This window comes from Pelodiscus sinensis, chromosome 2 (assembly GCF_049634645.1).
Source record: "Pelodiscus sinensis isolate JC-2024 chromosome 2, ASM4963464v1, whole genome shotgun sequence".
Lineage (NCBI taxonomy): Eukaryota > Metazoa > Chordata > Testudines > Trionychidae > Pelodiscus > Pelodiscus sinensis.
This window is the reverse complement of record NC_134712.1, coordinates 163433402-163461308: the sequence shown is the minus strand read 5'-3', so window position 1 is coordinate 163461308 and position 27907 is coordinate 163433402. Positions and strand designations below refer to the sequence as shown.

Genomic DNA, 27907 nt, shown 5'->3' with positions numbered 1-27907 from the left:
AGCCTTTCTTCATCGGCACAGGTAAGCCTCGTGAAACCAGGTTTACCTGTGCCGATGAAGAAAGGCTTCTTTGTCGGCGCGGCGCGTCCAGACTGCCCCGATCTGCCGACAAACAGCTGATCGGCAGATCGGGGCAGCCATTTAAATTTAAATGAAGCCGCGATTATTTTAATCGCGGCTTCATTTCCCTCTTCCGATCTGGCTAATCTACATGCCTCCGTCGAAGGAGGCATGTAGTCTAGACACACCCTAACAGGGTTCAAAAAAGAAATAGATAAGTTCATGAAAGACAAGTTATCAATAACTATTAGCCAGGATGGACAGTAATAGACAGGGCTCGCCAACCCGCGGCGAACCCCGCTCGCCAGCTGCACGGTTCAGCACGTGTCGAGCCCTGGTAATAGTGTGCCTAGCCCCTCTTTGCCAAAAACTGGGACTGGGTGCCGGGATGAATCACTTAAGGATTACCTTCAGAGGGGTAGCCGAATTAGTCTGTAACCGGAAAAATTTAAAAAACAACTAATAGTCTTGTAGCACCTTAAAGACTAAAAAAACATGTACAGTAAACTTCCGATAATCCGGCACCTTTAGGACCCAGGGGGTGCCGGATTATCAGATTTGCCGGACTATCGGGAGGGGAGGCTATGAGGGGCCTGGGGTGCGGGGGGGGATGCCACCCCAGGCCCCTCAGAGTCCCCCCTTCTGATGGTCCGGCTCTGCCCCAGGCGTCCCTGATTCAGCCGCTGCTGGTCAGTTTCAGAAGCGGCTGAATCGGGAAGCCTGCAGCAGAGCAGCTGGAGTGCTGCCGGGTTGGTCCGGTAGCGCCGACCCTTCGCGCAGCAAGACCAACCCGGCAGCACCCCTGCTGCTCTGTCCCAGGTGTACCCAAGTCAGCCGCTGCTGAAACTGATCAGGGGCTGATTTCAGGAAGCCCGGGGCAGAGCAGCTCTTCCTCGGGCGTCCTGGAGTCAGCCGCTGGTCAGTTTCAGCAGCGGTTGAATTGGGGACAGCTGGGGTGCTGCCCGGTTGGGTTCCGCAGCCCCGAGGGGCAGCGCTACATGACCAACCGGGCAGCACTCCAGCTGCTCTGCCCTAGGCATCCCCGATTCAGCCACTGGTCAGTTTTAGCAGCGGCTGAATCAGGGAAACTGGGGGCAGAGCAGCTCCAATGGTCCGGCTGCCCGGAGCACTTCCAGGTTCCTGATGGTGCCGGACCACCAGGAGTGCCGGACCATCAGATGGCGAACCATCGGAGTTTTACTGTAGTTGGTATCATGAGCTTTTGTGGGCACAACCCACTTCTTCAGATGAATGGAGTTATTAAAGGTACAGTTCCAAAATAAATAGGTTATGGGGGAGAAAAAAAAAAAAGGAGGGGGAGAAGTCAATTAGAGTGTTCATGCTGATAGAGAAGGTGCAAATGGTTCTTAAGTACCCATTGTTTGATTGTTTATGTCATTAGGATGTGGAAGGTAGTGTGCTAGCCAGGTAATGTCTTGATTCAGACCTTTGTGATGGGTCCCAAATCTGTAAATGAAGTTAAATTCCAAGGCTTCCCTGTGTAATTTGGCTTGTTGAAATGGTCTGAAACAACATGGTGACTTTGAGATCCATTAGTGAGTGCCCTGGCAGGTTAAAATGTTCTCCAACAGGTTTCTGTGTGTTGCTTTTACGGATATCTGATTAGTGTCCATTAATTCTTTCCAGTAGAGACTGTCCAGTGTGACATGTCAAAGGGGCATTGTTGGCATTTGATAGCATAGATCACATTAGTGGATTTGCAGTTAAATGAGCCTCTGATGAGATGGCTGATGTGGTTGGGTCTAGTGATGATATCAAATGTGTAGATGTGTGGACAGAGTTGGCACCGGGGCTGAGCAGGGGTGGGTTCCTGGATGGTTATAATGGAGGTATGCTGCATGGTTACTGAAAAGAATTTGTTTCAAGTTAGACAAGGATTGGCCTGTCCCCCAAGGCCTGTGAGAGTGAGGCCTAGGGTCATTTTCCTACAATCTACAACCTATCCTGGAAAATGATCCTATCCAGGATAGGCTGCCCAGCAAGAGGGCTGTGTGGTAGAACTGTCAGGGGGGCTGCCCAGTGGGGTTGAGACGCCCAGTGGGGCTGGTAAGGCAGCTGGGCTAATAGCACAACCAAGGCTGGGGGGGAGGGGAGCAGTGGCAGGGGAGCCAGTAATGACCTTCACTGGTCCAGCAAAATCCCCCATCTGGGACTGGTCAGGTTCTGAGAGTGCTGGACCCAGGAAAGTCCAACTTGTACCATTAAAACAAAGACAACTGAATGTATTTTTCCTCTGATGGTTGATGTCTCACTACAGTAGTAGAATTTCCAGTGTCACCTGTGATTCTATTGCAAAGGGAATCTGTCACAATAACAATACTAGGATGGGCTAAACACAGTGCTTTATGGAGCCAGTAGATCATGACTAAAAAATGCTTATGCAAGTTTGTATCCCTGAAGTGAAAAGGCTATTATTAGAGAGGATACAAAATTTTTACTTTGATATTTTATTTTTTAAAAGTCAGAATGGAATGAAATATTTCAATTGTATTGAAACAAAATGATCCAATTGACCTGAAACTTTTTTTTCCCAAAATACCATTCTGCACAACGTTTCAAATATTGTCATGAAACAGAAATCCTGGTTCCTGCACAGCTCCACGTATTATGAATTTTAAATAAGTGTTAGAATAGATTTTTTTTCTATTCAGCAAAGAGTATTCTACTAATATGGAATGAGTGTTAGTGAAAGCATAAAATACAACACAAAATAAAGCCTATTTTCAATTCCAGGAATTCTAGAAAGCTGTTTTAATGAAGACTTAGAGGAAAAAAAGGTTTTAATGTCATCATTCATGATCTTAAAAATATAGTTGATGCCAGGGTTCCCTCTAAGCTGTAGGACGGCAGAGCTTCACAGGTGATTCATCAACCCCGCCCAGTCAGTCAGCTCCATGAACGGAGCCCTGAGTCTCTGACTGGGCAGGGCTGATTAATCACCTATGAAGCTCTGCTGCCACACTGTTTAGAGGGAACACTGGTTGGTGGCAGAATAATATTCTACCATTTTAACAGAGCTCAGTTTCTTGGATGTTAGCCTCTGTTCTGTTCTTATTAGCATTAGTGCAAACCCAGGCTTTGTCTACACTATGGCTTTTGCCAGAAGAGCCAAGGCAAATGAAACACTAATTAGCATATTGTCACACTTCATTTGCATAATCTATTCCTAGTGGTTTTAGCACAAAAACAAGCAATGTGGACATTTCCTTTTTGCGCAAAAATCCCTTTTTGTTCAAGATCCTTATCCCTCTCCCGGATCCTTATCCCTCTCTTTATCCTCTCTGGGATAAGGATCTTGCGCAAAAAAGTTTTTTTTGCACAAAAAGGAAACGGCCACACTGCTTGTTTTTATTCAAAAACCCCTTGCGCAAAACCGGCTCAGAATAAATTATGCAAATGAAGTGTGGCAATATGCTAATCAGCACTTCATTTACATAGCCTCTTCTGGCAAAAATTGATAGTGTAGACATAGCCCCAGAGTTAACTCACAGGTTTCACCTCAGTTATTCAGGCTTCATATAAGTGCAAATGAGAAAAAATTAGCTCGTAACCTTATGTAGTCCCCAGTACCAGGATATGAATGCCTTTAACTTTCAGAAAAAAAGATCTTTCCAGTCAGTAATTATGATCTCATACTTCCCCAATAGGTCAATTTCTTGCTACAATTCTTGGTACTCTTAGCTATCAAGCTCTTTCTTGACAACCCTCAGCCTTTTCATTTCAGTCATAATTGGCCTTCTTTTATGCTGCCCCAGACATTGTTCTAAAAAATGTATTTTACATTAATCAAATGAAGACACATTATGCTCACTTTGCCTGGTCACAAATGAAGGAAAGAGAACAGACACTTCAGACTGCTAATATGTGAAGGATATTTAGGAGGTTCTCACAGCATAAGAGTGGGGATTCTAAATAGGTATAAATCAATATAGTTCCATTAGAACTATGCCAATTTACACCTACTGTGCATCTAGACCAATATTTTTAAAACTCAGGTATATCTTTTGTTTTTCTGGGGTGCTGTAAGAAGAAAGAGTTGCTAGCTTCTAAAAGCACAACTTTGAAATAAAATTGTGTATTTATTTCAAAGATGTTTTAATAGTAGTACCACTGAGTTTCCCAAAAAAGATCAAACAGAACCATCTTCATATCAAAAGCTGAAAAAGCAGAGGCTTCATTAGAAAAAAATTAGGCAGCACAGCTATCTAAAGAGGAGTTCAGCAGTCTTCAATTGTCCTATATTTGCTTTAAATAGTTTTGTTTTTTAAATGTTGTAACTTCAGAGTCAGTATTTTATCAGATGAATTGCAAACACAGTCCTAAAAGGGCAATCTACTCTCTGGAATGAAGATGATTTTGCAAATTAATGACTCAGTAGGCCAAATTCTGATTTTATTAGCATTCATGTAAATCAAAATTAACTCACTCATGTCAGATCAAGCAATCCTTACAAGATCAAAATTTGTCCATTTATATTCTATGACTCTGCACTCAATTCTAACAATTCCTTTTCTCCTCCATGCTAAAAATATGTATTCACCGCAACATCAACTGAATTGTCAATCCAGGACCAAGTTCTGCTTTTTCATTCTCAGGAGATTCTGGAGGGATAGATAGATGAGGACAAAACCTCTGATTCAAAAGCAGTTCCTATTGGTGAACTAGGATTCAAAAACCCAGCTCACTTCTTAGATTTGTATTTGAGGCTGGCATCTAGGTGAAAAAATATTTTACCTGAAAAATGAGCACTGTAAATTACTCAGATACAGCAGACATGGAACCATGCAATACCATTTTGAAAGTCACTTTTCAAGTAGAAACTCACTGTAAGTTGAACCTCTCTAAACCGAGACTCTCTGATCCGGCAATATGGACCACACATTTTCCAGGACCAGAGTACCAGTGGAGGGCTGGCAGCGGGGAGCCCTGTGAGCCAGCTGGTTAGCAGGCTGCTGGCAGCAAGGAAGCCCAGCAGGACCGGCAGGACTGTGAGGCCAATGGCAACCTGGGAGCTGGTTGGGAATTGGCCAGAAGGCCAGCAGCCAAGCCAGGGGTAAGGGTGGAGACCCAGTGGAAGGGGGACCAGAAATTACCTCCCGTAGGCTTGCAAAATCCCTTATCCAGTCAGGTCCCAAGGGTGCCGAACCAGAGAGGTCCAACTTGTGTAAATCAACAGCGAGACACTTTGAAATACAAATAACGCAACTGATGGTCAGTCTCCTGTTCTATAATGTAAAGCTACTTATCTGTAGCAGTCTATATTTCACCTGCTTTTAGAACTAGCACGCTGGACTCTGGAGTGTTATAAGGAGTGATAAAAAGAATATGGGATACATAAATCCAAAAATAGCCAATATTCTACTAGATAATGTTTAACCAGATTCACTAGTAAAATTATTTCCTACCAACTCCTACATAATTGGTGTTTCTAAATCTGAAAACCTTCCTTAGAATCCATTTCAGTAAAGTCTGACCCTGTGCCTGTGCACTTGCTAACAGAGTAGTTGTCAGCCCTAATTCTGAGATGCAGTTAAGTTTGGACTATCCTGTTAATTATTCCCACTATTTATACATTATTTTTGTAGTTGCATTTCACTAGACTGAATCCCAAGTCACCACACAAGATGTTTATTCTTCCTCTTAAGGGTGACAACTCCACTAATAAACCAGCAAAAATTATGCCAACAGAGCATAAAAATATGTTCTCAAACTTTTTAAATGAATAAATCAAATCAGCACAGCCAATTACTTTTCCTGTGAAAGCAGTGTTGTCCCCTTCAATGTATTTTTGCTGTTAATTCTTAAATTAAAATTCTATTGATTTTTTAAAAGTATTTTACTGTCATTGATTCTCAGGGTAAATTCCACAAGGGATAGAAAGAAACAGGGATTTGTGTAGACATATATTCAGCAATCTTACTGAAAAGGAGCTTGGTAGTAGAATCTATGCAGAAGAATTCAAAACATCCACAGGTTTCTCCCCATTCAAACTCTTGTATGGGAGGCAGCCAAGAATTCTGGACCTGCTCCACTAGACAGGGGAAGAGCAAGAGGCCAGGGCAACTACTATAATGCAATACATTATACAGCTCAGAGAGAACACAGAGACCCTGGGGACAGAGGAAGGAGAATTGCAAGGGAAAATCTGCAAAGGGTGCGGCATAACCAGGCGTATAACAAGATGGCCTTCAATGCAATTTCCAGTGTGGAGACCAATTGTTGCTTTTGTTGCAGACATCAACATCCAAACTCTTGGCTCAATGGGAAGGCACTTTTGAGTTGGTAAAATGAGTGGCTGGAGGGAGCCTGCACAGAGCCTTGGCCAACTGGAAAAATGAGTGGGGGAGATGACTACAAGATCTGCCCCTGCCAGCCTCACTCCCGGGGAACCAGTGTGTAACCAGTAGCAGGGAGGAGGGCCGTGCCAGGCCTAGCACAGACCGGGTTGCTCCTGCCAGCCAGAACAGCCCCTGTCTGCGACGGACCCTGCAGGACTGGAGTAACCCCCTGCCTGGAGCTAACAGGGAGCTGCTCCAGCCCCAACCGGTTAAACAGAACCAGTAAGCATTAACCATTTAGGATGATACTCACCAGTTAGCTAGTTAACCAGCTAACCTTTCACATCTCTAAAGCTAACCACTAGGCCAGCTGTTCCTTTCTGTGCCCTATTTTTTGAATGTATTAAAATGCTTCAGTGTGCGATCCAGGCCAACCCTGAAAGTAAATCTCTAAGAATACTGGTGCAATCGTTTTTAGCTACTGCATCTCCAAAATCATGGATAATGTCTCAGTCAAAACACTTGTTTAAGTAAGGCCATGTCTACACTACCACTTTACTGTACTGCAATTCTCTGTCTCAGAGGTGTGCAAAAATGTACACATCCCAAGAACAGCAAGTTACAATGCTGTAAAGTACCAGTGTAAACAGGCTCCCAATGCTGGGCACTATGCTCCTTGTGTAGGTGGTTTAGTACCCGTGTAAACCTCTCTCCTCGTGCTAGTGCCTTGATCATACTTACACTATAAAGCATTGCTGCGGCAGAGCTTTAATGTTCTAAGTGAGGACATTGCCTCTGTGAAGATGCCACCAAACTAACAAAGTTTGATTGTTACATAGTCCTCCTCACCATGTAACACAATCACTGATGGATTTTACCTTTTACCCTGTGGAATATCAGTTATCACCAATACATTACAGATGGGGAAGGTGAGACACAGAGTAGAGTAAGTGATTGCCTAAGGTCACACAGGATTTCAGTTCCAGTCCAGTCCCTTATATGCTAGATGATCCTTCATTCCTAATACAGCATAGGAACAATCAGCAAGCGAGTATGGATAGTGTTGTAAAGGGGTAACCCGTTACCTGATTAGCACTGCCTTAACAGCATGCATACCAGGATAACTGGTTAACTGCAGCAGGGGGCTGCTCCAGTCCAGCCACAATTTTAGATCCCTAGTTCAGAGCCACTTGTCATAGATATAGCCTCTTTCTAATTTGCTACTTTATTTTTCAAATGCTCCTAGATCATAATATATGTTCTTTATATATGTAATCTAGCATGCATCCTAGATGCATAAACAAAGTATTTCTTTACTCCCATTGTTCTTTAAAGTCCTTCTAAGTGTCTTGACCCCCTAAAACTTTTTTGCAACCCCATGTTGAAAACCCATACTCTGGAAATAACACTGACAAGTGGCTCAAGTAGGAGACAGATCATTAGTAACAGCTAAGTCACTTAATGGACATATGTATTCTAAAGCATTCTGAGATGTTGTGATGATGTATGGAAGGAAAACTTATCTAGAAACAAAACACTGATATGGAGAACTATAAGAGTCAGAGTTAAAGTAGAGGTTGAAACCTTAATGGAATATTTCCTAACTTGCTACTGTGAAACTGTTTTGCTAAAGTGAATTAATTTTCAGTCTCTGCAGTGCATCAGTAATCATTTTGCTGTGGGACAGGATATTAGGTTACATAAATATTGGGATAAATTATAAAGCAAGGGAGAGAATTATTCCACTAGATAAAGCTCTTGCAAGACCACATTAGAGAAACAGAGTTTTTGTTAGTGACTTTAAATTAGGATATTCTTTGTCTGAAAAAAGCAAAAATTGAAGTGGCAAGAAAGCCCTAAAAATAGTAGGATTATTGAATTAAAGTTCAGTCTAAAATAACCAAATAAGCCACTATTTTCAGATAAATGTGCCTAGAACTACATCCCTGTATCCATATTTAGACACATAAATAAAAATGACTGAGTGACTGTATCTCCTCTGGGAGTCACTAGCACCATCACACCTGGCCATGGATCACAGTCATGGTAAGCAAAATGCTGTTTATACAACTAAGGCTGTGTCTAGACTGGCAAGTTTTTCCGCAAAATCATCTGCTTTTGTGGAAAAAAAAATGCCAGCTGTCTACACCGGCTGCTTGAATTTCCGCAAGAACACTGACGATCTCATGTAAGATCGTCAGTGTTCTTGCGGAAATACTGTGCTGCTCTCGTTCGGGCAAAAGCCCTCTTGCGCAAATCATTTGCGCAACAGGGCCAGTGTAGACAGCACACTACTGTTTTGCACAAAAAAACCCCAATGGCTAAAATGGCAATCGGGGCTTTTTTGCGCAAAACCGTGTCTAGATTGGCACGGATGCTTTTCAGCAAAAAGTGCTTTTGCGGAAAAGCGTCCATGCCAATCTAGATGCTCTTTTCCAAAAATGCTTTTAACGGAAAACTTTTCCGTTAAAAGCATTTCCAGAAAATCATGCCAGTGTAGATGTAGCCCTATAGTCTCCGCCCCTCTCATGTAAGCCATGTGTCGTCACAAGGTCTTTGGTTTGGTTTTTGGATTACTTAAATTGCTTGTCTTCAGGAATGAGTTATTGTTCTTGAGATGTCGTATATTTGGGGAAGTGTGTGCAAAGAGATGGATCTTCCATTTCATTCTGAGGGTGTTGAAATTTGGCCACATCTCAGAGAGAGTTCAATAGTTTGATGTTGCCAAGAAAATAACTTCAGGAAGAAGGGCCAGATTGATGTAGACCAGTGGTCTCCAACCTTTTTACACCCAAGATCACTTTTTAAATCTCAGAACAGGCGAAGATCTACCGACCCCCCCTTCCTTGAAGCCCCACCCTCTCTATTCTCCTCCTGCCCATCACTTGCTATCCCCAGCCCTTACTTACACACTCTGATAAACAGTTTATTTTTAAATTATGCAATACATAACATTAAAATCAGGTGTTTATAGTTATGAAATAAATGGTCTGTTTTTTATTCATCCTATTTAAATCTAAAATGAAGCATTTATAATTATTCATTTTGTGGGGACAGAGTTCTGCGGCTAGGGGCAGGGGAGAGGGAACAGGGCGCTGGGAGGGCAGGGGACAGAGTTCGGGGAGTGGGGACGGGGGAGTGGGGTGCCAGTGGAGGAGGAGAGTCCCCTGCATCTCCCTCCTCCCAGGATTCTCCCCTCCCCCCAGGGAAACCAGCCCGTGCCTGCCCCGGGGCCGACCCCCCGCGGCGCAGGGAAGCCCCGAACGCGCCTGCCCCAGGGCCGATGCCCCCCCCGCGTAGGGAAGCCCCGTGCGCACTTGTCCCGGCGCCAAACACCCCCCCGTGCAGGGAAGCCCCGCGCGTGTGCGCCTGCCCAGGGGGCTGACCCTCCGGCGCGGGGAAACCTCGCGCGCGCTTGCCCCGGCGCCAACCCTCCCCCCCGCGCAGGGAAGCCCCGCGCTCGTGCCTGCCCCGGGACCAACCCCCCCCATGCGCGCACCGGAAAACCCCCTGTACACCTCCCGCGGTGCTGACTCAACCCTCCTTGAGGTAAGTAGTGGGGCTTCTCGGGGGTGGGAGGGAAATGGGGGCGGGGCAGACAGGACGCCTCACGAGCGACTGGTCGAGGCCTCGCGATCGACCAGTAGCTCGCGATCGACCTGTTGGTGACCACGGATCGAGGCTCATTCAACCAGCCTATGTCTAGACTGCAGGCTTCTTTCAAAAGAAGCTTTTCCGAAAGAGCTCTTCCGAAAAAACTTCTTCCGAAAGAGAGCGGCCACATTGCGAAAGCACTTCAAAAAAGCGATTTGCTTTTTTGACAGATAGCATTGACACTGAATGGACACTATCCCCCATGTAAGCTATGATTACTATGGGCGGAAGAACTCCCTCTTCCCCATCCACACAAGCCTTTTTACGAAAGAGCTCTTTCGAAAAAAGGCTTCTTCCTCATAGAAAGAGGTTTACCGATATTGGGAAAAAAACACAGTTCTTTTGATTTTCTTTTCGGAAAGAGCGCAATTGCAGTGTGAACGTAATTGAAGTTTTTGGAAAAACCACTGTTTTTCCGAAAAAACTCTGTAGTGTAGACATACCCTTATGGAGTTACAAGGAGAGGGATCTGATGTAGCCAACATCCAGCCTACTGAGGGCTCAGAAGACACAGATATTGATACATTCGTAGACAGGGAAGTATATACAGTGTAGAACACAATGCACAAGACTAATATGCTATTGCTGGGTTTTCTCTCCTAATAGCCAGGCCATTCTACATTGAGCTGGCTGGAGCTTCTGTGTTATCCTCACCTAAAGCACATTGTAGGAATAAAACGTTGAGGTAACTAACATGTAGAGCACAGCACCATGGCTGGGTTTACAGCCAGTAGAGAGAGGCACAGCTTTGTTGGGAAGGGGACAGTGGACTCAAAGACAGGTACAGTGGCTAGAGAACAATACCCAGGTAATTTATGAACTCTAACCTACACCCTCGATAAGCACTGGGGAGAGACTCCAGGAGCCACAACTGATTGCCCCCAAACCAATGCTGCTTAAGCCTAATATCACAGCTGACCATAGGATTGCAAACAATCTTAAAGATCTCAGGAATGGACAGGCCCGTCAAAAATTTTCACCAATTCTTGGGAATGCTAAACTTTTTCCAGAATGCCTGGGGATTGTTTTAATCAAATTTTTCTCACTCCCTCTGTCACCTAGATGGCTGGATAGTGACCCCCTTGGCATTTGACAAGAAAGAGGGATACAAAATAGGGTATACAGCAAACACTGAATCACGCTTTCATAATACAATGCTAAATACTTAGTATGCTTATCTTTGAGGTAATAATGGTGTGCTCTGCACTCCTAACAAAGTTGAATTATTTAAAGGATTATTGGCAAAGGGATCTAAGAAAAATATAAATAAATTTAGACATATAGAAGACAAACACGCTGGTAACAGTGAACAAAATGCTGCTCATATTAGGCTTCAAGAGATAGTATACAACTGTAATATCAGGTAGACCATTTGGAAGTTCTATCTCTATAGGGTACTGGATTATTTTTTAACTTTTGAAATGCAAAGCCAGGGATAAGCACTTAATCCAAATAAAACATACAGACACAGACAGACAGTGAGAAAAATTAATTTGTTTTCTTATTTGGAAGCTTCAAAATAAACATTCTTTTCCTACAAAGTCTCCACTTTCAGTTATTACTTCTTTCTTCTGAACAAGATATTGAAATATCTTCACATCAATAAAATCAGTGACAGGTGCCCTCTAGACATGATTCTCGAGATAGCACTACAATTTCAAAATTGAAAAGAAATGAACTTTCTAATTGGTCACTAACTATCCCCACAGGCCATTTTGCAGGATAGTAAACCTGATATCCTGGCCAAATTACAGTTTGGATTATAATTACAGCACTTCCTATTTACCTGGCTCCGGCACTTTCAGTGAGCGATAACAGTCTTTTGCAGCACCATACCTTGATATAAAATTGCTGTATGCTGTTCAATAGCTGCTCCATGCAGTCAAAGAGGGGACCATTTATCAGTTGCAGATTAACAGATTTGTGAAATGCATTGAGATCTTTTGAGATTAAAGTTGATACGTAAAATGGAAGATAATCTCTGAACCTGCAAAGGATGTGAGCCTAAAGAATTATGGGTGAAATCTGGCTCTACTGAAATCATAGGTAAACTCCCTTGACTTGTATGGGGACAGGATTTCACTGTATTCTTTATGACAACAAGCATCAATTTGCTTAGCCCCAAGAGCTTCTCTTGGGATCAAGCTCAATCTAGTGCACACATTAAGGAGCTCACTGTGCATCAGAAGAGCTGCCTGCTGAGCCCAGCGTGCCCCAGCAGGATCGCCCAGCGGAGCCGTAGCCTGGCACGCATCAGTTGGGTTGCTGGGAGCCCAGTGCGCTGGGAGATGGGATGCTTGTCTTAGCAGGGAAATGCAGGGGAGAAGGGTAGGGCAGCTGGCTGGGAGGCTCGTGTCTGGTCCAGGTCTGGGGGGAGACAGTAGCAGGGGAGCCAGATATGACCTCCCCATGTCTGGCAAAATCCCTCATCCAGGACCAATCAAGTCCCAAGGGTGTTGGACCAGAGAAGTCTAACCTATAGTAGTTATAGAGCTGTTCATGAGCTTGAAGAAAGAGCTCTTTCCTCTGAGCCCTATGATGGTCCCCTCTATGTATGCAGGCTAGGAGCAGAATTTGGGCTATATCACAGGAATAGTCATGGTTCTCCCATATGTAACTCCAAGGGAAAGCTGTGCTTAATTTTAAAAATGAACAGATTTAACAAGTCTCCAAGTGGCAGTTGAAACTTTTCAAGTTTAAAACTAAGTTATACATACAGTAAAAGGGAGGATACAAACTCCAAGTTCTCAAAGTGAGTTTATGTTAAAAAATATAAATCATGGAAATATTTACATTTTTATGCTACGGTTCTTATCTTAACAGATGAAGGATATAAAAGGAATGACTGCATTTTAGCAACAACATTTAAAAACATTTGACTTCTAAAACAATGTCTTTTGTTTTCATTTGCTTCGCTTAGAAGTTAATACTTGGAGGCTGAATTTAGTACCTAATGAAGGTTTAACACAGATCTGTTGCTGATATGATACATTATACATTTCCATATCCATTACAGACTCCTTTTGACAAATGGCTTTTAAAATCAACTTTTGTTTACTGTCTGATTAGATAAATCTGTATCTACAGGAAATAAGCTAAAATACACACACACACACACCCACACAACCAAGAAAATCACATTACAATATCAGAGACACGGGAATTTTTATGCAAGGCTTGACTTTTCATTATATTGTTTAATGTGTCATTCATGTTGCCTTATGTTAGAAAAATATAATCAAACACTAAGGCTGTAAGCATGCTGATACTCTATTAAATGGGTCTACTAAAATCAGAAACTGGCTAACATTTAAATACTGTTTTTTTATTCCAAAATGTTAGAGGCTTTAGGCTAGTGTTGTACCATTGACATTCCTTCCAGAAGTTTCCAAAACTACAAGATGTGTAATATTCAAACATATCACATCTTGTTTAAGTTCTTTATCCAAGAATCTCAGAGCACTTTACAAAATAGGGTAAATATTATTAGCCCCATTTTATAGCCACAATAAGCACTATGAGGTATATGGCCCCATTGCTGCAAACACTTTCTCATATAAATAGCTTTACTTATACAAGGAGTCACATCATAATCAATACTACTCAAATGAGTAAGGGTTTGCAGACTTAATCCCTACACAAAGGCTATAACCGTTTTTTACTGTAAGCTGCTTGTGCTTGTAGATGGTCACATCCTTTGACATGTTTTCAATCATGGTAATAATTAAAGATAAAAGACCTGTTCCATAACTGGTTCTCCAAAATGTGTTACTCATGTCCATTCCACATTAGGTGTGTGTGCTCTCCACATGTACTAGTGCTGGAAGTTCTTCCCTTAGCAATATCTATAGAGGAGAGGCTCTGATGCCCTCTCAAGTGGCGCCTTCATGGTGTAATATAAGGGGTGCCACCCACTCATCTCACCCTCAGTTCCTTCTTCACAGAAACTCCAGCATTGGGGAAGGAGCACAGGTCATGGAGACAGCCAAGGTATAGTGCAGCCCGCAATCAGCTGCATCCGAAGCTGCTTGGAATGCCATTTTTACCACTGCCATACCCCCCTGAAGGATCTCTCATAATTCTTTTCTGGACCCCTCAGGAAACAACTCTTCAAATTTAACCATTGTCTGCCATCTAGTGTAGACGTAGTGGCGAAGTAGTGTTTGATTAGCTACTCTGAGCTGTAAGATAGAAAGCAAATACTTTTTTTGCACAAATAAATCTAGCCTCGTTGAGTTCTTATTTGGGGGACAGCTCCGGACTAAACCTGCCTCTCCCTCTGACTGACTGCTTTCACCATCAGGGAGTTTGGGGCTAGGCGGATATAGAGATATTCATGACCTGTAGTTGGTACAAAGTACTTCCATTCGGCCCTTTTTGAGATGACCATGTGGGGCAAGAGGAGGAAATATGCCTTGGTTATGATTTTTGACACCACTTCATTTAGAAGCCTAGGAGCACTATAGAACAGACGACATTAAAAAAGCAAGTCTGATGGTTCCTCCAATTCCTCTGCCACAAGCAGGTTCAATTCCTCCAATTCCTCTGCCCCAGTTTGGATGCAACCTTCCAGCAGTTCCTGATGAGCGCTGGCATCATCCTGCAGAAGTGGATGAGGGGGAGCCAAAATGGCCTCATCCAGCGATGACAAGAACTAAATTGGTACTGTGGGTGGTCCCCCGTACCTCATGGTCCAGTAGCAGGTTGCTCAATGACCTTATGGTCATGGGCAGTGGCTTCCTGGGGGACTTCTGACTCAGGAGGAGGTCGTAATACCACGGATAATGGCCTATCTGAGGTTCCTGCTACTGAATAGATGGGCTGTGTGAACCCCCATGGGGTATCAGGCTGCTGGCCACTGGCTCTGGAGCCAGGAGCGAGGCTGCAGTGCCAACAGTACAGACGGTACCGTCAGAGTGACAAGCTTGATCTGCCACCAGCAAACGGTACTTGTTTTTGGAGTCAGATGGCCATCAAGTTCTGGCTAGTAACCAGGGTGGAGCAATGCTGGCTACCTGTAGCCAGACACAAAACCCCATCTTGTTTTTCCCCCCCAGAGAGCAAGAGAAAGGCAGTCAGCCTTTGATGCCCTGGGAACACAGGTTTGCTGCCTGTCCCTGACTCTACCATAAACAGAAACCAGACAGTAAATGGGCTAGCTGATGACCCGGGGCCTCCCGTCGCCCTGATGGCTAGTACCAGTAATTGACACGCCTGCACTGTCCCAGGAGAGGAATCTTCGCCCATCACATACCAGAGGTGCCCATTGTCTGCATTTTCCCAGGTGTAAATTATGCTTTGCACCCTTCCTGGGAAACTTGGCATTCAAAGCCATTTTTCCTAATTGGCCACTTGAAACCAGGAAGAAGCCTACATGACCCAAGGGGTATAAAAAGAGGTTCAGCCGCCCACCCCATTTGAGCTCCAATCATCTATACCTGCTGGCAGGTATTGATTGTCTCCCGAGGTCTGTGGGACGCCCAACCTCGCCCTACTTCTTCCCGAGGGATTGAGAGAAAGACGCTGGCCACGCCAAGTCTGGAACGCAGGGGTGAGAATATATACCTGCTATGTGTATTTTGCATGCATTTAATAAGAGCTCAGAAAACCAAAAGGGTTTCATGGTACCTGTAAGTAACTTCTTAGTGTAATTTCCTTTGTAGTGGCTGTGTTATCTGTAACACAGCAGTAGCATTTAACAACTAAGTTTACCCTGTAACAATAAAATAGTAACTGTTTAAGCTTTAACCTGACTCCTTCAGTTGCTGTAACAGAACCAAGCACAATTTAAAAGAACTTCAGCCGGTCATAAGGGACTCACTGCCCTGACCGTCGGCTGACAGAATTGGCGTAGTCGGCAGGATTGTGCTACTGGTTCACATACAGCAACATGAAGCCTGTCATGATAGACATGGATTTTAGTGGTATAGAGAAAGGGTTTGCCCAGGAAGGTTGGGGCAACCCAAAATGGGATAGAGAAATGTTAGGAAAGGATTGGGGAAATCCTGAGGCTTTGTGGGTGCAGTTCTGTAAGTATAGAACTGCCTGCAAGCTAAAGAATGGGACAAAGCCTGAGTCTGTGGAAAGGAGCCACTTTCCATTTAGCAAGGAAAACAGGATCAGGCCCAGACAAGCAGGCAGAAATGGAAAACAGGATCAGGCCCAGACAAGCAGGCAGGTAACAGATAAGATTGAAAGCCTTGTGCTAGAACTGAGAAAAAGGCAGTAAGTACTGGGAATCTAAACCCTTAAAACATACTTACAAGAGTAATATCTGAAACAAGGCCAGTTTTTATTTTAGAGATAAGAAAGTGTTTTAAGAAAAGAAAAACACAGAGAATTTAAACTCTGCAGAGAATGGAGAGAATTGAGCAGTTGTGCAAATGCTAAAATGGTGTAGATAGAAAACTGTGGTTTCTTTACAGTCATTCTGAAGGAAAATTGGGCCCTTTTTCCAAAGGAATGTCTGTAAATAATCCAGGCAAATTTGACTCAAATCTGAACATTTGATTATAGATACTGCTAAAAGAACTCTAAAGGGAGGGAGTTCTATTGGAACTGAACTACCCCAATGAATAAAAAGGGAATGTAATTGTTGTACAGCTATGTAAAAATAGTGTAAGAAAGGTTCAGAAAGAATGTATGTGTATCTGTGTGTAGATATATATATATATATATATATATATAGTGTAAATAAATGAAGTTTTAAGGTCCAGTAATCTTGTTTGTTTGTAGGTTTAAAACAAATTGGTTTGGTAAGACCATTTTAGTCCAAGTTGTTTAATGAAGGTACAGGAAAACTGTAAGCATAAAGAAAGAGTTACACTATATGCAAAGTTTAATGTGGCTAAGTAGTGTTGTAAACAAAAATTGCACATTTTCCTGTAAACTATAGAATGAGTAAAAACTGAAAACAGACTAAAATGCTGTGAAAGCTCCAGGAGCCACACCAGGTTGTGATTTCCTTTGTGGTGCAAATGCCCTAGCTGGCAGCACAAAGAAGCTTTGCAGGTAATAGCTAAGTTTGATTAGCAAACTAGCTGAGCTCAGAAAGTTCAAATTGTAACCCTCCAGAAAGAAAGAAAAAGGAGGTATTGGTATTGCTGTTTTAGTCCCAATAGGAGGTTGGGTATACTAGAAAAGGTTTAAATGTAAGCAGTCTTTTAAGAAGGCAGAGAGAAGACTGAGAGAAATTGGCATTTGTAAAAGATGTTACCCCTTTTGAACAAAATCTTGCAAAGGTTCGGGCATAGCCCTTGGTCTGATCAAGTGTTAATTGCTGTCCATACAATTTCAGACCTACAAGACAAATTGGCTAACTGCTTGTGTATATGTAAACCCTCAACTCCAATGAAGAGGGAAACAGCTGCAGCTTTTGTCTTCTATGGAAAACCTGTAATGAGGTGTTCTTCAAAATTGGCTGATACCTCTGCTGCAGACATAGAGAGGTAGAAATGCATGTCCCTCAGTACCCAGACAGAGCTAGATTCCCTTAAGGATGGGTGCTGAGAGTTAGAGCAACTCAGATTTTTTTTTTTGTTTTTTGTTTTTCCTCCCTCAGGAATATGTTTAAGAAAAGGACCAGGAGGTATGAGGCTTAGTGAACAAGCTCACCCTCCTTACCAAATTAATAGTAGACAAACATGTGTCATTGTAAAAAGTCATTTAGCAGGAATTAGGATGGACCATAAGAAGGGGAAGGCAAAAAGTTTGGAGCCCTATAGGCATAGTTGAAGGAATAAGGCAGACATTGGAAAGTTACTAGAAATGAAAAACACTTTTGAAAGAACAAAGCAAGTGATTTGAGGGAATGTGAAGATAAAAGTGGACTCCATGGGAGTGTGGAAGGAACTAAGTGGTGGTTGTAATATGTAAAGGGAAATCTTGTTTTAAAATGACACCTTGTTTCTTTGCAGCCTCTTAACAATGTGCAAACCATCTATGCAAAGAAACAATCAAATGTAAACATTTTGTCTATGGACACCTTTGTTAAATCTGCAAAGGAAAATTAAGGATTCTACTGAAACTTAATTGGTTAACTGCATAAAGGAATGAGCTATATATATTGTAACTCTATTTTGTGGATTTCAAATTAAATAGTTTTATTTTGTTTTGGATAATGTCCTCTTGCTTAAAATTGCAAACAGACAAGGCACAAATTGGTTAGTGCTTCTGTTGGGCATTCAACTTTTAAGGACATTTAACTTTCTAGAAACCAAATTATTAGTTTAGAAATTCAAGCTTTGAAACTTAACTGTCTCTTTCAAGGCTGAGTTGATAACACTTTTGGCTTGCTTTTAAATTCAACATTATATGTAAATACAGGCTGCCTGGTTATTTTCAAAGGAAAGTGGACAGGGAAGGCTGTTGCTGTTTCAGCAGACACATCCACTGCACCCTTGTCCACAAACATAGAAGGAACAGCTCAGCTTGCAGAGCTGGCAGCAATCAAGCAGTACCATCTACACCAACTCCTATGCTGTATGGGCTGGAGCCACCCAGTGGATAACTAATTGGAAGGATAATAACTGGGAAATAGGAAAGCCTGTTTGGAGATTGAAATATTGGAAATGGATATACCAGTATTCAACCCAAAATGCCTTAAGCATAGGTCATGTGGCAGCTCACCAAAAGAATAACACCCTGACTGCACAGCTAAATAACCTAGCAGATGCAGCAGTACAAATTTTTGCTGCCCAGGTGGATTGGGAACACCTGTACATTTGGCTACATGAAACCTTGGAACACACAGAGAGCTGGTGCGGCAGGCACATGCCAGGGGGTGGCCTATCACCCACAAACAAGCCAGAGATCTGGTACAAGCTTGCACCCTATGTGCTGAACTCAGGAAACATAACAGAAAGGCAATGATTTGCCAGGCTAAGAGATGGAAAAATACTATGGGCAACCTGGCAAGTAAATTATATTGGTACACTACCCACCAGTAAGCAAGGGTGGAAGTATGTTTTAACTGGAATGGAAATTGTTTCAGGAATTGGTTTTTGCTTACTCAACCCCAGTGGCAACAGGGTTGTTTACAGTCATGGGACTAAACCACTTAATAGCCCTGGTCCCAACACCCCAGTTTGGGAACGCAAACCCATGTACTGCACTCCTATAAGGGAAAAGGAGTCTGGACAACTGCAGATGCTGGGCTAACACCAATAACCATTACTGAGGTTTGGATTGTATCCAAGACCGGCAAACCTTATGTTTTATTACAGGAAACTGAGGCAATATCCCTGAACAGTGCTCCAGTGGGATGGATCCCTCCCAGTGCTGGTGCGAATCCGGGAAACCACCATGAACTTTTTGTATATATATACTGCTTGCTGTTGTAGTGCTTGCAAAAGGGAGTTACTCACCTTGTGCAGTAACGACTGTTCTTCGAGATGTGTGTCCCCGTGGGTGCTCCACTGTAGGTGAAGGGTCGCCCTGAGCCTCAGATCGGAGCTTTCTATAGCAGTTTCCCCTGTTGAGTCACGCATGCCCAGGAGGCGTCTCGAGCCCTTGCCGCCTCCTGAGGAGCGTGACTCATCCCCCCTCCCTTTCAGTTCCTCGTCTCCGCCCGAGTAATTTCGACTCCGAGCAGAGGGGAGGTAGGGAGGGTCGTGGAGCACCCACGGGGACACACATCTCGAAGAACAGTCGTTACTGCACAAGGTGAGTAACTCCCTTTTCTTCTTCGAGTAGTGTCCCCGTGGGTGCTCCACTGTAGGTGACTACAAAGCAGTATCCAGTATATGGTTGGAGGGAGCCGGAGTCAGTGTTTGGCAGTGGTGGAGAGCACTGCCGTGGCAACTGCTGAGTCACTCTTAAGTTGTGGAAGAATGGCGTAATGTTTAGCAAAGGTATGATCTGAAGACCATGTCGCTGCCCGGTAAATGTCTCTTAGGGGGACATTGCTCAGAAAGGCTGTGGAGGCAGCCGTGGCTCGAGTAGAGTGTGCTCTTGGTGGGCATATCAGCGGTCTATTGCCCAGAGAGTGGCACTTAATTATGCATGTAGATATCCATTTTGAGATTCGTTGAGATGATATCGGTGTGCCTTTGGATCGTTCAGCGATGGAGATAAAAAGTCTTTCAGATTTACGGAATGGTTTTGTTCTTTCTAGGAAGAAGGCCAGAGCCCTCCGGATGTCCAGGGTGTGCAGAGTGGCATCTGTCTGCGACGAGTGCGGTTTTGGGAAAAAGGTAGGTAACACGATCGGTTCGTTAATATGGAATTCTGTACCGACCTTTGGCAAAAACGTGGGGTGGGGTCTAAGTATGACCCTATCCTTTGTGAAAATTGTGTAAGGAGGTTCTGACATTAACGCTCCAAGTTCGCTCACCCTCCTTACTGAGGTGATGGCTAGGAGGAAACAGACCTTCATAAAAAGGAAAGGAAGTGGCACTGTTGCCAGTGGCTCAAAGGGAGGTCTGGTGAGGTAGTTCAAAACAAGATTTAGGTCCCACAAGGGGGGTGGAGTCCTATGTGGTGGGTATACATTCTGGAGTCCCTTGAGGAATCTTTTTGTAATAGGGTGGTTGAAAACGGAGAATCCATCTACTGGTGTATGAAATGCTGCTATTGCAGAGAGGTGTACTCTTAGGGAAGAGACAGAGAGTTCTGATGCTTTAAGGTCCAGAACGTAATCTAGAATGGTATCTAATGGTGAGGCACGGGGCTCCATTTTGACTCGCTGACACCAGTGACAGAAACGTGCCCATTTCTGTTGGTAAGTTTTCCGAGTAGACTGTCTCCTGCTCTGGAGGAGGATGTCCTTTACTCGCTGGGAGCAGCGATCTTCTACCTCTGAGAACCAGAGAGAAGCCAAGCCTGAAGATGCAGGGTATTGAGTTGTGGGTGCAGTATCTTGCCGTTGTTCTGAGATAGTAGGTCTATCCGGTAAGGTAGCGGGTAGGGGGGCTGGACCGCTAGCCTGTGAAGGTATGGGTACCAGGTTTGTCGAGGCCATGATGGCGCAATCAGGATGACTAGGGCTTTGTCCCTCAGGATCTTGCGCAGGACTCTGGGGATGAGCGGTATGGGAGGAAAGGCGTAGTGTAGGGAAGCTGTCCAATTGATCAGGAAGGCGTCTCCCAGAGAGTGTTTGCCAAGTCCCGCACGTGAGCAGAATTGGGGACATTTGGTGTTCTGGGTAGAAGCAAAGAGGTCTATCGATGGCCATCCCCACTGGTGGAAAATTGAGTTCGCCACCGCCGTATGTAACTCCCATTCGTGGTTCAAAGCGAAGTTTCGGCTGAGTGAATCCGCTTTGATGTTGTTCACCCCGGGCAAGTAGGACGCTATGAGGGTGACTTGGTTGCGGATGCACGAGTTCCACAGGCGAATAGCCTCCGCGCATAAAGAGCGGGAGCGGGCTCCACCCTGCCTGTTTATGTAGAACATTGTGCAGATGTTGTCTGTTAGGATGCGGACAGTGTGATTGGCGATGGCGGAGGCAAAGTGTGCACAGGCATTCCTTACTGCCCTCAACTCGAGGAGATTGATATGTAAGTGTCTCTCGTTTGGGGACCATCTGCCTTGAACTTCGTGGCCGTTCATATGTGCCCCCCAGCCTAGCAGGGAAGCATCTGTGGTGATTTGGATAGTGGGTTCGGTTTGTTGGAACGGAACCCCTGTCAAGAGATTGCTTGGCACTGTCCACCATCGTAAGGATCCCAGCACGTCTGGTGGGATAGTAACCGTTTTGTTTCGAGGGTGCCGTGATGGGATATAAACGGTTGCCATCCAGAGTTGAAGACATCGAAAGTGCAGGCGAGCATGGTGGACTACATAGGTGGTGGAAGCCATGTGGCCCATTAGTCTGAGGCATGTAAGTACTGTGGTGGTAGGAACTGTAAGCATCCCATTTATAATTTCTTGCATAGTTGCAAAACGTTGTTGAGGTAGGTATGCCCGGGCTGTCACTGAGTCCAGGCGTGCACCAATGAACTCTATGTCTTGAACTGGATACAGCGTTGACTTGTCTTGGTTGATTAGAAGGCCTAGACGACTGAGGAGGGTCGTGGTCGTCTGTATCATAGAGGCTGTTTCGGCGTACGAGGATCCCTTTAGGAGGCAGTCGTCTAGATAGGGAAATATGATGACGTTTTGTCGTCTGAGATATGCCGTTGCGACAGCCAGTACCTTCGAAAATACTCTCGGGGCTGATGAGAGGCCGAAGGGGAGAACCCTGTACTGGAAGTGGTCTGGTCCCAACATGAAGCGCAGGTAACGTCTGTGGGAGGGGTGGATGGTTATATGGAAATAGGCATCTTGGAGGTCGAGGGCTGCAAACCAGTCCCCTTGATCTAGCGCAGGAATGATTGTGGAGAGTGTGACCATCTTGAAATGTTGTTTCTTGAGAAATTTGTTCAGTTTGCGGAGGTCCAATATAGGTCTCCAGCCCCCTGTTCGTTTTTCGGTTAAGAAATAGCTCGAGTAAAACCCTCTCCCGTGGAACTCTCGGGGTACCCTTTCTACTGCTCCGATGAGGAGGAGTCGATCGATTTCTTGTTTCAGAAGGGTCTCGTGAGAGTGGTCCCTGAAGAGGGACGGGATGGGGGAAGGGTAGGGGGGATAGAGGTGAAAGGGATGGTGTAGCCCACTCGAATGATTTCCAAAACCCAGCGGTCCGATGTTATGGACTCCCATTGAGGAAGGAATGGGCGCAAACGATGGGTGAACAGATGGCCATGTTGGGGTAGTGCTAGATCGTAAGCAGGGTGTCGCAGGCCCTCGACCAAATCTTCAAATTTGCTGTTTAGATGGTTGGGTAGTTGGTGGGCGGGCCTGGTTGTGGCGTCTTCTGGGACCTCGTTGCCTTGGTCTAGTGTCTTCATAGGGCCTCTGAGATCTATTATATTGCCCATATCGGTATCGGTTGTATGAGTTATATGGGGTGTATCGTCCGCGTCTATAGGGCTGCGTGCACATGCCCAACGTGCGGAGTGTAGACTTGGAATTTTTGCTGTTATGGAGTATTTCATCCGTAGTGGCTGCAAATAGTTTGTGCTTGTCGAATGGCAGATCCTCTACTTTAGGCTGGAGATCGCGGGGAACTCCTGATGACTGGAGCCAAGAGGTTCTACGCATGACTACCGCTGTAGCTGTAATTCGGGCTGCGGTGTCAGCAACATCCATTGCGGTTTGAAGAGCAGTGCGGGCGATCATATGGCCCTCATGAACTATTGTTTTCAGGATGGATCTTTTAGACTCGGGGAGATGTGGTATCAGCTCTCCCAGTTTTGAGTAATTGTCAAAGTCATGATTTGCTAAAAGAGCAGAGTAGTTCGATATTCTGAGTTGTAAGGTGGAAGAGGAGTATACCTTCTTGCCAAAGGAGTCCAGCTTTTTGTGGTCCTTATCTGCGTTGCCCAACTTGTATTGTGGGATCTTTGCACGTTGTTGCGCTGAATCCACTACTAACGAGTTGGGTTGTGGGTGTGTGAAAAGAAAGTCGTTGTCTTTTGATGGGACAAAGTACTTCCTATCGATTCTTTTATTCGTTGGTTGAATGGATGCAGGTGTTTTCCAGAGGTCTTCCGAGGTCTCCATTATTGCCTCGTCTATAGGGAGGGCAATCTTGCTATGTAATGTGGGATGGAGATTCTTTAGCAGTTGGTATTGTTTCCTCTGGACCTCCTGCAGGGAAACATTCTGGCTTATTGCAACCCTCTTGAATAGATCTTGGAATTGTTTTAGGTCGTCAATTGGTGCAGAATCTGATGGAACTACGGCTTCATCTGATTGTATATCGGGAGCATCAGAATGTGTGACGTTTATTGAGTGAGTGTCTGATTCATTGTCAGAGATTCGGTCCACCTCCTCATCCGAAAGAGTTGCTGGAGGTAGGGACTGCGGCCGAGATAAGCTTCTCCGGGATGGAGTGGAGTGAATTGGGGAGCGTTGTCCACGTGATTCCCAGTGTTCCCAGGATCCCCATTGCGGATAAGGTGGGGGTGGGTAAGGCCAGTACGGGTGCCATGGGTTCTGTTGTGGTGGGGCTCCGTAGTCATAAAAGCGAGATTGCCTAGGTGATGGGTGCCTCGAGGAATAAGATGTGTGGTGATTATCCTCAGGAAGGGGAGCGTCTCGGCCGGATAAGATTGGTGTAGACCTGGGAGGGGATAGCCGTGATAGGGACTTCCCAGGTGAGTAGGATGTGGAAGGCAGACACTGAGCAGAAAGACTGCTGTGTGAGAGAGCTTCTTGCTGGCTCTGCTCCATAGCAGTGTCGTCTGGCTGCCTGTCAGTTTGCTGTGGCAGCGTTAGTGCAGCATCCTGCTGCTTATCTGGAGGTGGTGCCGGGCGTTTGGGCTGTGGGTCACTCTGCTGCGGTGCCGTGGTTTTAGTCGGCACCGTAGCTTTAAGGATCGCTGTGGCTTTCGGCGCCGCGGAAGGCTGTGCAGTTGAAAGCGGTGCCGCTGTTTGAAGCGGCACCGCGGTTTGCTTCGGCGCCGGCTTTTCTTGCCGTGCCGGCTGTTTTGAACGCTCCCGGGGCCGCTCAGCAGTGGCGTGCCCCGATGCCGGCGCGGAGTGGGAGGATCGCCCCGAAGCCTTTGTGGCGGGCGTCCTCCCAGTCTGGTGTGCCTCTCCTCCATGTTTAGGAGAGGAGGAGGCTGATAAGGAGCAGGATGGTGAGGCTCTACCCCTCAGCTCGGTTCTGGAGAGAGGGGGAGGCTCTTGGCGCGTTCCCGGCTGTTCTGCGGGCTGCAAGGCTTTTTCGAATAGGATCATTCTTAGGCGGAGCTCACGGTCTTTCCTGGCTCTCGCCGTGAGGGAATTACAATGAGTGCAGCTGTGGGGAGAGTGAGATTCCCCCAAACAGCGAATGCATTTTGAATGACCATCCGAAGCCGGCATAGGGTCCCGGCATTGGTCGCACTTCTTAAAGCCTGAGGAGGCGGATATGTCCGGTTCTCTCCTCTTTAAGCTTTTTTTTTTTTTTTTTTTGTATTTATTTTAGTGTTCCTGCTGTTGTGGTCAGTCCGTGTTGGTTTCTTTTTTTTTTTTTTTTAAATCTGTTCTTTCTTCTCTGTGTTAAAGAGCTGTGAAAACTCCGGTATCTCTGAGACCCGGTCTGAGGTGATTCAAGCCCCCCCGAGGGGGGAGGGGGGGGGGTTAGGTAAGTGTATTTCCCTTATTACTAAAAATTCTTTTTCTTCTTTTTTTTTTTTTTTTTTTAAAAAGAAACAGGGAAGGTAACTTGGATATCAGGGGAAAGAACTATAACTAAACTAGGGAGAAAAAAGGTAGTCAGAGAGTCTGACAGGGTCAGAGAGTCTGACAGGGAGCTCCTGTTTGCTCCGTCCGCAGGCGAGGGCGGTTGAAGAGGAACTGAAAGGGAGGGGGGATGAGTCACGCTCCTCAGGAGGCGGCAAGGGCTCGAGACGCCTCCTGGGCATGCGTGACTCAACAGGGGAAACTGCTATAGAAAGCTCCGATCTGAGGCTCAGGGCGACCCTTCACCTACAGTGGAGCACCCACGGGGACACTACTCGAAGAAGAACCACTGTTGTTAGTTACAGACTATTGAAATGAGACATGGTACTCCAACTCACCATGGTCTTCTTCCTCATCCCAACTGCTACTGCTGTACCAGAACACCTTACTTGACTCCTCTACTGGACTGGGAATCGAGTTTGTCCCTCTCAGCCCAAATGACTGGTGAAACAAAGTGACATCTTCTGATGGGGACCGGTATGGTTCGATGACAGCGACTACCGCAATCCTCTAAATAACTCTGGGGGGAGGCAAGGGAAGTGGCAACAAACGGTATGGGATAAGACATGCTATAACTAAAAATGTAAAGCCTCATGGCTAGATTGTCTAGCCCAGGGGTCTCCAAACTACGGCCCGCGGGCCGGATGCGGCCCGCGAGGCCCTCTCATCCGGCCCGTGGAGACCGTCCCTGGGGCGCCGCCGAACGGGCCCTTCTTGCCGCGGTGGGGGGGCCCTGTCAGGGGTGTGCGGCGTGTACTCACGCCGCGCCGGGGCAGGAGAAGGGGGCGGGGGTTAGCACGGGCGGCGTTCCCCCGCCCAGACTGACAGGGCAGCCGGCCAATCAGGGGGCAGGATGGGCGGTGGTGGTAACGCCCGCCCGGCGACGTGCGGGGGAACGTGAACCCCGGCGGGAACTTTAAAAAGGTGACCCCTGATTTAAATCGATATTAAATTCTTTCAGATCTCTCCTAAAACACCAGATCTAGTGCCTAAAATCAGCTTCTAGGTGAGGAAAAATGTTAATTTTTAATGCTTCATTTGTCCCTTGCTCCTTTTAAGTATTTTTCTCACTCTCTGGCTTTCTTCTCGCTGGCCTGAAGGGTGAGTTTTCCCCAGTGCATTAATGCAGTGCCCCATAGCATGTGCCTGGCATGCTGCTAATTTGTTTTTGGAACAAGTACAGGCCAACAACTTGACGCACTTTCAGCAGTGCAAGGTCTTCATGGCTGAAGCAACAGCTGAGTTCCCCACGTCTGAAATATGTGAAGAACTATTTGAGAACAAACTTGTCCGATGATAATCTCAGGTCACTGTTGATGTTAGGGACAACAAATCTAAAGCCAGAAATGTCTGCTATTTTGGCATCCAGGAAACAATTTCACCATTCACACTAATACAGGTGTTCATGTGTAGTGTATGAATGTGTTATTAAATAATAACTGAATAAAATAATATTAAATAAATAATTAAAAACAACATCCATGTTTTGATTGTTTTTTATTTGGACCTCAAGTGTGTAGTCGGCCCCCGAACTGCTGTTTGATAGTTAATGCGGCCCTCGGGCTGAAAAGTTTGGAGACCCCTGGTCTAGCCCAACACCTAGGACTTTCGTTAACTCCCTTCCTTCACTCTATTGTAAATACTATATTAACCATTTTACTTGTTGTAATTGCTTGCTGCATGCTTCTATGTATTGTCAGGCGTTTTGTGTACACTGCTACCTCCTCTGCACAAATCTGGTATATGGCATTGGGAAGCGATCCTAATCAATCCCTTGATCCAAATTATCTGATCAGACCCTGCTGATAGGGCGATTTTAGCTTCCTCCAAGGAGGGCAAAGGGTGCTGGCATCACCGCCATCTTGCGTTCTGGGACATAGTGAGGCGTGTCAAGGGGGTGGAATGTAGCCAGACACAAAACCCCATCTTGTTTTTCCACGAGCCCCATCTTGTTTTTCCCCCCCAGAGAGCAAGAGAAAGGCAGTCAGCCTTTGATGCCCTGGGAACACAGGTTTGCTGCCTGTCCCTGACTCTACCATAAACAGAAACCAGACAGTAAATGGGCTAGCTGATGACCCGGGGCCTCCCGTCGCCCTGATGGCTAGTACCAGTAATTGACACGCCTGCACTGTCCCAGGAGAGGAATCTTCGCCCATCACATACCAGAGGTGCCCATTGTCTGCATTTTCCCAGGTGTAAATTATGCTTTGCACCCTTCCTGGGAAACTTGGCATTCAAAGCCATTTTTCCTAATTGGCCACTTGAAACCAGGAAGAAGCCTACATGACCCAAGGGGTATAAAAAGAGGTTCAGCCGCCCACCCCATTTGAGCTCCAATCATCTATACCTGCTGGCAGGTATTGATTGTCTCCCGAGGTCTGTGGGACGCCCAACCTCGCCCTACTTCTTCCCGAGGGATTGAGAGAAAGACGCTGGCCACGCCAAGGCCGTGTCCAGACTCAGGGGTTTTTTCGGGAAAAGTAGCCTTTTCCCGAAAAAACTTCCCCTGCGTCCAGACTCAAGCCGCGTTCTTTCGAAATTATTTCGAAAGAACGCGGCTTTTCTTTCGATGGCGGTAAACCTCGTTTCACGAGGAAGAACGCCTTCCTTCGAAAGTTCCTCTTTCAAAGGAAGGCGTTCTTCAATGTAAAGAGGCCGTCTTCGAAAGAGAGCATCCAGAC

The 27907-nt window shown here is 45.4% G+C and overlaps 1 protein-coding gene and 1 long non-coding RNA gene across 4 annotated transcripts in view; one reads left to right on the top strand and one right to left on the bottom strand.

The window, feature by feature from the left end:
• Positions 1-27907, bottom strand: part of TPK1 (thiamin pyrophosphokinase 1) — a 455370-nt gene that overhangs the window by 357104 nt on the left and 70359 nt on the right. The gene's annotated exons all lie outside the window — the stretch shown is intronic.
• LOC142827257 (uncharacterized) lies at positions 19382-25507 on the top strand. Its single transcript, XR_012901858.1, has 3 exons — positions 19382-19676; positions 20128-20206; positions 25050-25507. It is a non-coding gene; the product is annotated as an uncharacterized LOC142827257 (long non-coding RNA).